The following is a 13,041-nucleotide window of genomic DNA, read 5'->3' on the forward strand; positions in this document are numbered from 1 at the left end:
TTCTTTTAAGGCATTACCTGCATCTATGACAGCATTGTAATCGTTCTATTCAGACACTATCGTTGAGTGGGAGCATGATTCAACAATAATGCAAGGTGAGCACATATTCAAGTTTTTATTTTGGAGCTTCAAGGCCAACATTGAGGGATTTAAAAGTTGTAGGCCTATGATTTCAATAGATAGCACTCATCTTTATGGCAAGTATGATATTAAACTATTAATTGTTGTCGCAATTAATGCGAACGGTAATATTTTTTCACTCGCAGATATTATAGTGGCGCGTGAAAGTTTTGACTCTTGGTCATGGTTACTCACATTATTGTGGAGGCATGTTGTTGGTAAGAGAAAAGATATTGGACTCATTTCAGGCCGCCATCAAGGAATTTCGCACTGTGTTCAATCTTACGCCTGGTTGCAACCATCGAAAACTCACCACAGATTTTGTGTTCGACATTTGATAGCTAATTTTAATTAAAAAATAAATAAATAGTGAGCTTAAAAATCTGATGTGTTTGACTGCTACGGAGCATCAGGAAAAAAAGTTCTTCCAGAGAATGCAATAAATTAAAGCAGTGTCTCCGGAAGCGTATATATAGTTATGTAATCATTCTTTTGAAAAATGGACAATATACATGAACGATGGTCATAGATAGATGGATATGACGGTCAATGTGTATGAGCCGTATAACAGATTTTTTTTTTATAAAGTTCACATACATGTAATAACGAAACAAAATCACTAATGCAGTGCGACTTCTACATCGAAGCATGACACAAACAAAAATACAAGTACGATAGCGCAACGGCTACCAAGCCTGTATTGACATTGCGGGTAAGTCACGCATGTCAATCAAAAAGTCTATACTAAATTTATTTTCAGATTTGTTCAGGAATATTGTTTCGCCACACAACCAAAAAAGGTATAGCCTAACTCTTCGTTGCACCTCTTCTTCCTCAGTTTCATCAGTTATTTCATTCAGATTTTTCATGTATTCCTTTAATCTCATTAAAAAAATTTCCATTTCCTTAAAAATATTCTAGATCAGGTATCCATCTTGTTAATTCGGCAAACATTTATTGTAATGGGTAACGTCTGAGCAGAGCCTGAATGAAGAATGGGAGTTCCATCTACGACCATTCCAAACATGAGTTTTATATCTTGTAAGGTTATAGTCGCTTCACCCGTTCTCAGATGAAAGGTGTGCGTTTCTGGTCACCACCTTTCAACAAGTGCAATAATAAAGGAATAATCGCAGCGAACGAATCCAACATCTATAACGCCCCTAAAATCACAAATATTAAAATAATTAAGAAGACGGGGATGGAACGGACACTATCAAACATGTCTTTTCTCTTTTTAATGTGCCTTTTCAAATAGCCTCGGACCGATGCTTACTTTGCGTGGCATATATGCCATATTGTGATGGTCCTGGATGCACAAAGTGTTGATATTCCATATCTACACAGAAAGAAAATTAAAATTAATTTTGATAGGGGTTTCATACAAAGTGTTAATTTACACATGCATGCAACTAAAGGGCAAGTTGTTTTACACATGCATGCAACTAAAGGGCAAGTTTTTTACACATGCATGGCAATACTAACTTAACGTGGGTTTAGACTTAACAAATTGATATGATAACAACAACATTTGACGAATTAGTAAGCTACAAAAATGATTAATAATATTATACTACATACTTGGTTGTTTGTTATTGAAAAAAATTATATAAAAAAGGTGATTAAAGTATACCTTAAAGTGAGATTTTTTTGATGAAATAGACTTTGATGATGAAATAGACTTTGACCAAAAACAAACACCCAAATAATATAGAAAGTGAATAAATGAATGGGGTATATAAAAGAAAATTGATAAGATAAAAAAATATTTTATCTTGTAAGGTAAGAGACATATTTTACCTTGTAAGGTAAGAGACACATTTTACCATGTAATGCAGTGCATTTGAAATAAATTTGTCACTAAATTATCCCACCGTCCATAAATACTTGTTCACTTTTGACTTGACATAAGTCATAAGAAACAATAAATAGATAATTGATTTTACTAAACCACCTTTTGGATATAATAAATTCTTTACATAGTACATTTGAAATAAATTCGTTACTAAATTATCTCTCCCTCCATAAGTATCTATTCACTTTTGACTTGACATAAGCCATAAGAAACAATAAATAGATAGATGATTTTAATATATTACCTTTCGGGATATAATAAAGTTTTTATTTTGAAAAATATTATGAGTAGTGTATTGTATTAATATCAAGGGTAAATAGGTAAAAATAAATAAATTATCTATTGATTTTATAAAATGAACATGCATTATTGGATATTTCCAAATAGAAAAGAGGATAAATAAAGATGTACTGAGAAAATTCATTGATGTCATTAAATTTTACACTCCCACTAACTTTTTCAGTATAATAGATAAGGTAAGAAAATTCATTTATCTTATAAGGTAAACTCACCATCTTAGTTTACACTTTATTATGTTGACTAACATCATTAATTTTTTAATGGACAAGCTAAATAGAGGTGTTTTCCTTGAAATATTTTTATTTTGATATCATACCAATAACAAGTAGGTGAATAAGGGAACTAACTTTGTAAACAGCCAATATGGATGCTTCAATTTATCGTGATTAACTTATTTTATTTTTGGGTAAGCTAACGGTCTATCCTTCTCCACCTGTTTACAGCAAACAAGTATCAAATTGAACAAAAAAAATAAGTCAGATCCATTAATTATTGGCTAATTAAAACATAACTATACATCCCACTCAGTTGATTGAATTCTGTATTCTTTTATTTCTACTTGCTAGTGCAAGTTTGGCAAGGTACGTACATACGTTTGCTTCTTTATTTAATTATTTATCTGCGGCTTTTAATTAATTATTCACGACGTACGTACTACTATTAGAACTCCGATCCACTACAGTCTATTCTGCCAAACTTTCATTAAATGATTTCAGTACTACACAAAAATATATTTTTTAATTATGTTATTTATAAGGTAATTACGTGTTTATGATGATTATTAATAATTGAACATTGCCGATGTATATAAACCTAACGAATAATAAGCCGCCCTTGCATTTGCAGATAATTAAACAAAGTGATAGGTACGATTACGGATAGGAAAGAGATTATCTTAATTACACATGCAGAAATTAAGTTAATCTAAATCTGCAACTTGTTCAATAAAGAATCTAAACCTTTCAATAGTACTGGGAAGTTTGTAAATTATTGTAATAAAACTATAGCACCAAAGTTTGAATGAAATTTGTATATCAACGTACGCCTTAAATATGAATCCTTGTTGGTCCCCTTTTCTTTATTTTTTTAAAAAGAGAAAATAAGTAAATCTATATGTATAATCTATATCTAGTTTAACCGCACGTGCCTCGTACGTTTAATAGTTGATTATTTAGAATTAAATTATTTTATTTACTGCGGAGATTTTTAATGAAATGTAAAAATTTAAATCACTTTTCAAAGATTCTTCACACTTTAATATGATAATGTAAACATGAACATATATTTTAGTATAAGCAAAGCACATATATATATTATCATCAGAAGTTTCAAGTGGTTGATAGATCATCGCTTTCGCTTTTTTCCATAGACACACCAATTTGAACCATAAGTTTTTCATAGACACATCAATTTGAATCATATTTATAATATGATTATTTTTCTTTTTTCACTTAAAACTTTTTAAAATCTAATATTTCTTAAATTTTTCTTATTCTAAAAATTTTTCTTATTCTAACACTTTTATATTGATTTCTAGATTTTTCAAATCCTCCTAATATCAAATTTAGTTGGTTTAGAATTCTTAAATTAATAAAATATATTAGTTGTCATTAATTCTGATGACTTCTAAAAAGGAAAGGTTTTACCATAAATATATTTAATTAATTTTCAACTCTTAAATATTATAAAAAATTAGTGAGAAGAAAACTTTGGCTAAAACAAAAGGCAAAAAGTTCAAATAGTATTTCTAAGGTTCTTCACACTTCTAATATTTTATAGATTATAGATTATAGATATAGATTATAGATTATAGATATAAATTAGATTGTAGATTATAGATATAGATAATAGATATAATATCTTGAAAGTGTGAAAACCCTTGGAAAAGTGATTTGAACCTTTTGTCTTTCATTAAAACCTTCATCATCTTTTCACCTTTTTTATTTTTTCAATTATTATATTACTAAATTAAAGACCCCTAAACTATATGAGACGAAATCTAATAAAATAAATATATGTAAATAAATAAGAATCCTAAACTACATAAAATATATATAAATATTAAAATATATGAAAAAAATTAACACTCCTAAAATATATATATAAAGAATCAAATTTTATTTAAATTAAATTATATGCTTGACATATACGTTTCCAATCTGGTAGGATTAAAATTCTTTTTTACTTTTTTTCATTTTTTGGGGCGTGGGGGTGGGGTGGTTCAAAAATGAGCTTTTACTCTAGGGTTTTTAAGCTTAATTTGATGCTTTTTTGTTTTTAAAAGAAAATAAAAATGTACCTTCAAAATAAGTTTCTATTCTTTTATTGTTGATTTAAATTAGGTTTGATAAAATTAAAGATCCTTTAATTTTTAAGATGTTCTTTTTTATAATCTTAAATTTTTGTATTCGCTTTCGTAAATAAATTATTATTGACTGATTCTCTAATATGTTTGTGCATATGAAGAAAGGTTTATGCGAAGCGTGTGAATAGTCTTTTTGTCGATTACGAGTGAATTTAAGGTATGTTTTTTCTATTATAAATTTTATTTTTTATTCACGTTAGTTTTATTTCTTATTAAGGCACGTAAATTAATATTTTTTTGTCAAATCATACGTACATAAAAAAATCTATTGAGAGAAAAATAAACTAAAAATTGTAATATATCATGATAACAAAAAAATCATAGTGTCAAACAACTATTAAACAAAGTTATTAGTTTACTAAAAAATAAAAATAGATTGGGGATTAGAGATTTCATGAGTTAGCAAATCAAATTTATAATTTCATTCTTCTATCAGGTTCTTAAAAGGTAGATGCTAGCTAGAAATAATTTAAATCACTCAATTTATGTTTTAGTGTAGTCATCGAAACTTGTTTTTTCCTTACAAAGTATATAATTAAATAATTGATATTTCAATGTATCATTTTTTTAAAAATAAAAATTGTTCATATATTTTATCATGATTTATAATTGTTAGTGTTGGATGAGAAGATGCATGACATGAACTACGATTTTACTTACTTTGATGTGGGTGTATGGAAAGAGAGAAATAGATCTTTTGAAGGATAAACTTTTCTATCAAGAAATCAGTCTTAAGTGACTTTAAATGGATCTGATCTATCATAGTAACAAAATTTTTGAAGGCAGATTAATTATATTATTGAGTAATTTATTCGTTTATAAAATATTTTGAAAACAAAAAAAATTACCGAACAATACCTAGAGTAGTAGCAATTATTTTTTAAGCACGTACACTTGATTAATTATGAAAAATTTACGAAGTACCTTAATCATATACTTAGTCATATAATACATCATCATTTGACAAAAGAGAAATATATAACTCTCTAAATAAATAATTTATCCAAGGCGCAACGTGCAGAAAAATCTTGACCAACAATTATTTCTAGCAAATTTCATTTCCAGTCCAAATTGTTTTGATGAGAAACTGACAGAAATGACTCCAGTCTGTGAGCTAATTATCAAATGCAACAATTGCTTCAATATCTTCCATCCTTATCAAAGCTAATTCATATTCACGGTTACAAATACAACATGTGTCAACTGTGTTCATCGTGCAACGAATACATACAACCCGTGTCAACTTCAGATTATTTAGACATGATGTTACGAAATAATTTATTTGAACTAAAGACAAATTCTGCATTCTCATTATAATATCTTATATAATTTTCTCTTCGATCAAGCGATCTGTATTTTCATATTCCTTTCAAAAGAGAAAGTTGTGAATCATTAATACAAAGAGAATATCATATTTATGAGATCACGTTCTATTTAGAGGGAATTAATAGAAAAAGGGACAATTCAATACACAAAATATGTTATATTAAGATTTAAACCATGCATTTACGAAGAATCACCCTTTTTTTAAAATCAATTATAGTGGACCTAGAGTCAACTATGATAAAGGTCACTTGTTATCCAAGTATGAGTTATTCATCTTATTTCATATCGCTAAGGATAAATATTTACCTCATGTGAAGTGGACTAGAATTTTTGGAGACACTATGTTTTCTCATTCTGAACAAAACAACCCAAACCCAGCATCGTTGACTCCATCGTCGGATCTGTCCGACCCAACTCCGACTAGCATAGAGGCGAACCCACCAAGAAAATTGTCTTATAAGGAAGCAACAGAAGACACAAGTAACAACATTCAAGGGAGTGTAGACTCACCTATGGATTTCGAGAAATTGGGGTCTGCGGATCCTGGAGTGGGGGAGAAACACATCCATCTATCGGAAGAAGCTAAGCAACAGTTATACTGTCCCTGGAAAAGATCTGTTATTATAAAATGTGTAGGCCGGAGACTGAACCATCAGTACCTCTGATCGAAGCTTTCAGATCTATGGAAACTCCAAGAAAACATCGTCCTCATCGACTTAGGGGAGGACTACTATATAGTCAAACTTGCTCTCGAGACAAGTCAGAAGAATATCCTCCTCGAAGGCCCGTGGTTCGTCGTCGGCTCGTATGTCTCAACCAGGGCTTGGGAGCCTAACTTTGTACCCAGCAGAGACAAAATCATATCATCAGCTATCTGGGTAAGACTACCTTCCCAACCAACTGAATTTTACGACAACACAATTTTAGAAAGAATTGGAAAGAAAATCGGAGGACTTTTGAAAATAGACGCGTGTACATCTTCCTTTCTTAGAGGAAGCTACGCGCGTATCTGTGTGTAATTTCAAATGGAGAATCCTGTCTGCACCTTTATAATCATCAGTTACCACGTACAACAAATTTGCTACGAGGGAGAAGGTTTCTTGTGTACTAATTGTGGCAGATTGGGTCACACTAGTAAAGGGTACAGTTTCACACATACCGTTCGCGAAGACAATCTTAACAATGCGAATGCGGGAACAACAGAACACAACCATTCCAAAAAGATGGTGTCGGAATGGAATACTGTATCTTTTGCAAAACGAGGTAACAAACCAAATAGGAAAGACCGATCTTCAAAAACAGGTATAAAGAAATTATACAAATCGAATATAAATTCCAAGTCTTACGATCCAAAATCAGGTAAGTTCCTTGATCCATCTCAATTCCCAATCTCTTCGGCGGAACCTCAGACGGGTTCTTACCAAAATTCGGGTAAGGATCAGGGCCCTTCTATAATGGACCATACAAATTCCTTGGACTGGTCTAGTTTGGCTAAACTTAGGAAAAGGCCCATTAATCTAACCCAAATAGTGGGGCGTCTCTACGGTACAGCCCAAATACTTACCACAGCCCTAACGCTTGGGCCAAAGCAAATGCTAATACCCCTTCAAGTTCTAAGAATACTTCTATTTGGGCCAAAACGAATGCTGATACTTCTTTCTCCTTTTCAAAGGTCCAACCCGCTAAGGCCCACCAAAACTATCTCCCTACTACTTCTTCCAAAAATTCTAATAGTAGAAAGTCAAAGCTAGGCCCCACAAATAGATTTGAGGCCCTTCGAGAAGTAGAGAACCCCAAAAGCCAGAGTTATATGACTACCGATGGTCTTCTCAATCAGGAAAATACTCCCCCCAAGCTGACTGCTCCTTCTGTTTCTCTTGACTGCATCTCTTCAAAGAACACTCTCCATAATCATTACCCACCTCTGGAAAAGAGCCATGCCACATCCATATCTCTCCATAAAAATCCTCTCTCCACAAATGTTTCTTTTCCTGAGAACCCTTCATCTCAATATGAACAACCTCCCTCCCTTAACTCTAATCTCCAAACCTCTCTTCCTCGATCATGCCCCAACCTCGTGGTTGGAAATGGGACTCCAGGACATGTCAATTACAGTCCACGGAATAGTGAAAGGGAGACAAATTCAAGTGGTGATCCAAAATCTACAGTACCTTGCACTCCTAGCAAAGGAAGCCCTAAACCTCAGTCTAGCCAACTATGACAATAACCTCTGGATGACAGCCCTGATGGCAACTGCTCATCTGAATCCATAAGGGACCATGTCCATAGAGACTCTAGCTTATACCCTCAATCAAGTCTCACCGACTCTCTCCTTCTTTTCCCCCATAACCCCCTTCTACTACTGAATGGTCCCTGCATGTCTCCCCTAGCCATTTCTCCTTCTCAAGTAGAGGCAGCACAGACCAGCCCTCTACCCCTAGAGATTTGGAAAAGAGGAAAAACTCTGGATATGCTAAAGGAAAGCAATCGAGAAATAGAAGTCATCCTGGAAACCATGAAAGCCTCCATAACAGAGGCAACCTCTCTAGACAGACAGATAGGATTAAAATTTACAGAATTAGTACGTGAGATGTGGATAATCCTGATTCCATGAAATCTAACAAAATTTGTAATGAATATCCAGTCTCTGAGCATCCTCACGGGGGGGAACTTTGTGATATCACTAGAACCCTTGAAGACCATGATCAACATCAATTTAGCTCAGCCATCCCTGGACCCTAAGGACAAAGGGAAGGCAGTGACTGTGGAACCCCTTCACCCCAAAGCAAGTTGATGATGAATCTCATAATATGGAATAATATGGAATGCTAGGGGCACTAATAATGGGGAGTTTTAAGTTACTGTAATGTCATGATATCCCTTCATAAACCTGCTATGTTACTGTAATGCCATGATATCCCTTCATAAATCTGCTATGCTTACTCTCCTGGAAAGACGCATGAGTGACCACCATCAACTCACTTAAGAACTTAGGTTTGACTGCCAAATTCAATCTGCCGCTATTGGGATGTCGGGGGGTTTAGTTCTGATGTGGAAAGATGAAATGTTCAACATCACAGATATTTCTATCACTCCTTAAACCATCCATGTGGCTGTTAAGGTAATTTCCCCTCCTTGTTAAGGTAATTTCCCCTCCTTCTACTTAGTTTCTTAGTATTGTTTATGCTAGTCCTAACTCGGAAATTAGGAAAACCCTTTGGGACCAACTAACAGTGTTGGCTGACACTATTGAAAGCCATCCTGACACGAGCTGGTTGGTGGGGGGTGACTTCAACGAAGTCCTCTCATCCCATGATAAGTTTGGGGGAAACACCATTAGGAATAATAGAGTTAACCTCTTTTGGACCTTCATTAACCATTGCAATCTTTTGGATTTAGATTATAAGGGTAGTCAGTATACCTGGACCAACAAAAGATATAGAAATACAAAAAACCTCGTCCTGGAAAGAATTGATAGATGCCTTGCAAACGTTCAATGTCTTCATATTTTCCCTGACTCCGCTGTCTCTCACTTTCCTAGAACCCACTCTGACCATTACCTTATCATGGTCAACCTCGAGGGTACTTCCACCCCTAAGGACAAGCCTTTCAGAATGGAACCCATGTGGTGCTCTCATCCCGACTTCCCCGCCCTTATAAACCAAGCTTTTCTTAACAGTAACGACCTCACTAGCTCTATTCTTACCCTTCAGAGCATCTGCATTCCTTGGAATAGAGAGGTCTTTGGGAACATCTTCTCAAGAAAAAAACGACTCCTTGCAAGACTCGCTGGGATCCAGAAAAGCCCTCATTACCATACTAGCTCCTTTCTTCATAACCTCGAGGATTCCCTCTCTAACCAATACAGGGAAACTCTTAAGTTAGAATATGAATTATGAAAAGTAAAATCTAGGGTAAATTGGCTTACTGAAGGTGACGCGAACACAAAGTTCTTCCATACCTCGATCCTCAATAGGAGGAGGAAAAACAAAATCCTTTCTCTCAAAGATAATCACGGCAATTGGTTGTACACTCAAGGGGATATTGAGCACTCCATCCTCTCTTTCTATAGTTCTTTGTACACCACGGACCACTCCAGCTCCTTCAGAACTTCCCTAACCAATCCTTCCTCTATGGGTTCTATCCGAAACACCTCTCACACTATGCTAGACAGTATTCCTTCTCTCATCAAAATAAGGAAAGTAGTCTTCAGCTTCAAGGCCACTAAAGCTCCTGGTCCTGATGGTATCCACCCTCTTTTCTTCCAAAAGTTTTAGGATACTACCAGCTCTCACCTTGTCTCCTTCTGCAATAAAGTTTTCTCTTCTGGTGAGATGGATACAGAGGTCAACACCACTTACCTATGCCTCGTACCAAAATTCCAAAATGCAGTCACCTTGAAGAACTTCCGACCCATCGGCCTCTGTAACACCCAATACAAGATTGTCTAAAAAAGCATTGCCAATAGGATCAAACCCTTCCTCAATAAACTAATTGGTCCTACCCAAGCGAGCTTTCTCCCTAATAGAAGGGCCTCAGATAATACCATAATTGTCCAGGAATTCATTACTTATTTTTCCAAAATGAAAAGAAAACAAGGGAACATGATTCTTAAAATTGATCTTGAAAAACCTTTGATAGAATCAAATGGTCTTTCATTAGGACAACCCTGATTTTGTTTAAGTTTCCTCCTCTCCTCTCTAATATCATCATTTCTTGCATCTCCACCTTTTCAATTTCCATCCTGATCAATGAAGTAAAAACTGCTTTCTTTTTTCCTACAAGTGGTATCAGACAATGTGATCCTCTTTTCTCCTGCCTCTTCATTCTTTTTATGGAACTTCTTTCTAGAAGAATTAATTATGAGGTAGATACTCTCAAATGGACCCCAATATCCATTAACAGAACGGGTCCTAAGCTCTCCCACCTCTTCTTGGTTGATGACTTAACTCTTTTAGCCAGAGCTGACCAAAAGAACTGTGACACTGTTAAAAGGGTTCTGGATGTTTTCAGCTCCTTCTCAGGTCAGAGGATCAATAGGACCAAGTCAAAAATCTTCTTTTCTAGGAACTGCACTAATGAAGTTTCCCAGAACATCTTCTCTGGATTAGACATTCATGTTGGGGAAAATTTTGGTCTGTACCTTGGCTGCACCAAGGCTGATTTCCAATTCATCATTGATCGAATGAAAGCAAAGCTTTTCGGAAGGAAAACCAAAATACTCAACCAAGCAGACAGGACCATCCTAACTAGAGTCACTCTCAATAGCATCCCCAACCATACTATGCAATACATTGCCATTCCTGCCGGGGTCAATAAACACATCGACAAAATTCAAAGGAACTTCCTTTAGGGCACTACTGATCTTAAGCGGAAAATGCATATGCTTAGGTGGGAAGTTGTAACTAGGTCAAAAAATCTTGGAGGCCTTGGTATCTAGCAAGCTTGTCACAAGAACACTACCTTCCACAAGGCCCTAGCTTGGAGATTCACTAAAAATCCCCAATCTCTTTGGGCAAGAGTCCTTGCTAACAAATACTCCAATATCAATACCAATCACACCAACAGTTTCCAGGGTATTTCTAGGACCTAGAAAAACATTATCAAGGGCATTAACATCTATTCGGAAGCTACTAGGTGGATTATCCACAAAGGAGATCAGGTTAATTTTTGGACTGGCCGATGGATCCCCAACCACAATTCCCTGAATAAGATTATCCATGGCGTGATGCCAGATAACCAACTGGAGTTAAAGGTGTCTAATCTCTGGGAAAATAATACTTGGGATTTCTCTCTCCTATCAGTCCAACTTCCACCACCCCTCATCCATACCATCAACCACACCCTCATCCCTGATTCTACCGACTAGACTAACTACAAAATCTAGAACCTCACTGCCAATGACATGTTCTCTAACAAATCAGCTTATAAACTGATCACTGCTAACATTTTCCCTTTGGAAAATAGCCAAAACTTCAGCTAGATTTGGTCTCTAAATATCCCAACAAAATTAAGCATTTTCTGTGGCTTATTCAGCATAATAGGCTCCCTTGTAACCATACTCTTTATCAAATGGGTGTCCCAATCGATCCTGCATGTAAAGTTTTCCCGAATAGCCATGAAGATATATTACATATGTTTTGGTCTTGCAGCCGCTCGACTTCACTTTGTCATAGCCTATTCCAAAAACTTGGTTGCTCCATTCCTACCTTAACCAACCTCACAATTGATAACCTCCTGCAAACCATCAGAGTATGGTCCAACAATGCTGCGGTTGACCATAATCTCAGCCTCAATGTTCTAGTTGTTTTCTGCCTATCGAATATTTGGATGTGCAGAAACAATAGCATTTTTAAAAATAACAATAGCATCCCCTCCTTTATGAATGCTTATGCTAATGTCATTGAATTCTCCTCTTTTTCCCCTCCCTCCTCCCACCCTCACCACGATATCTTCATCAAAGTACGTTGGCAACCTCCTGTGAATGCCAGATATAAACTGAACACTGATGGGGTTTGCCTTGGAAACCCTGGAATTGGAGGTATTGGGGGTTACATTAGAAACCTCAAGGGGGACTAGGTTATTGGCTTTTTCAAAAGCTTCCCTCACACAACCAACAACCAAATGGAGCTTTTAGCTCTTCCTGAAGGACTTAAACTGGTTGAGTCCGAAAATTTATTTCCCATTAAAATCAATGTCGACTCTACTGAAATTATTCATATGCTCAATGTGGGAAACATGCACTATAATCCAATTCTTGAAGCATGCAGGTGTGTACTCAGAAGGGTGGGTCATCCACCAGTAACCCACTGCTTTAGGGAGCAAAACACAGTTTCAGATTGCTTAGTCAAGGATGGAGCGAAAAAGAAATGCTTCCAATGCACCACCATTTTGGCAGTTCCTCCAGTGTATGCCCAACAATATGCTAGGGCAGACATTCTAGGAACTGATTATACTAGGAATATCAATCTTTGTACTAGTTATTAGAACCTAGATTCTCATATTTTTGTCCTTGACTAAGTAGTCAACAATCTGTATTAACTCTCTTGACTATTCCCGTATTATATATATATAT

Source organism: Capsicum annuum, chromosome 3, assembly GCF_002878395.1.
Source record: "Capsicum annuum cultivar UCD-10X-F1 chromosome 3, UCD10Xv1.1, whole genome shotgun sequence".
NCBI lineage: Eukaryota > Viridiplantae > Streptophyta > Magnoliopsida > Solanales > Solanaceae > Capsicum > Capsicum annuum.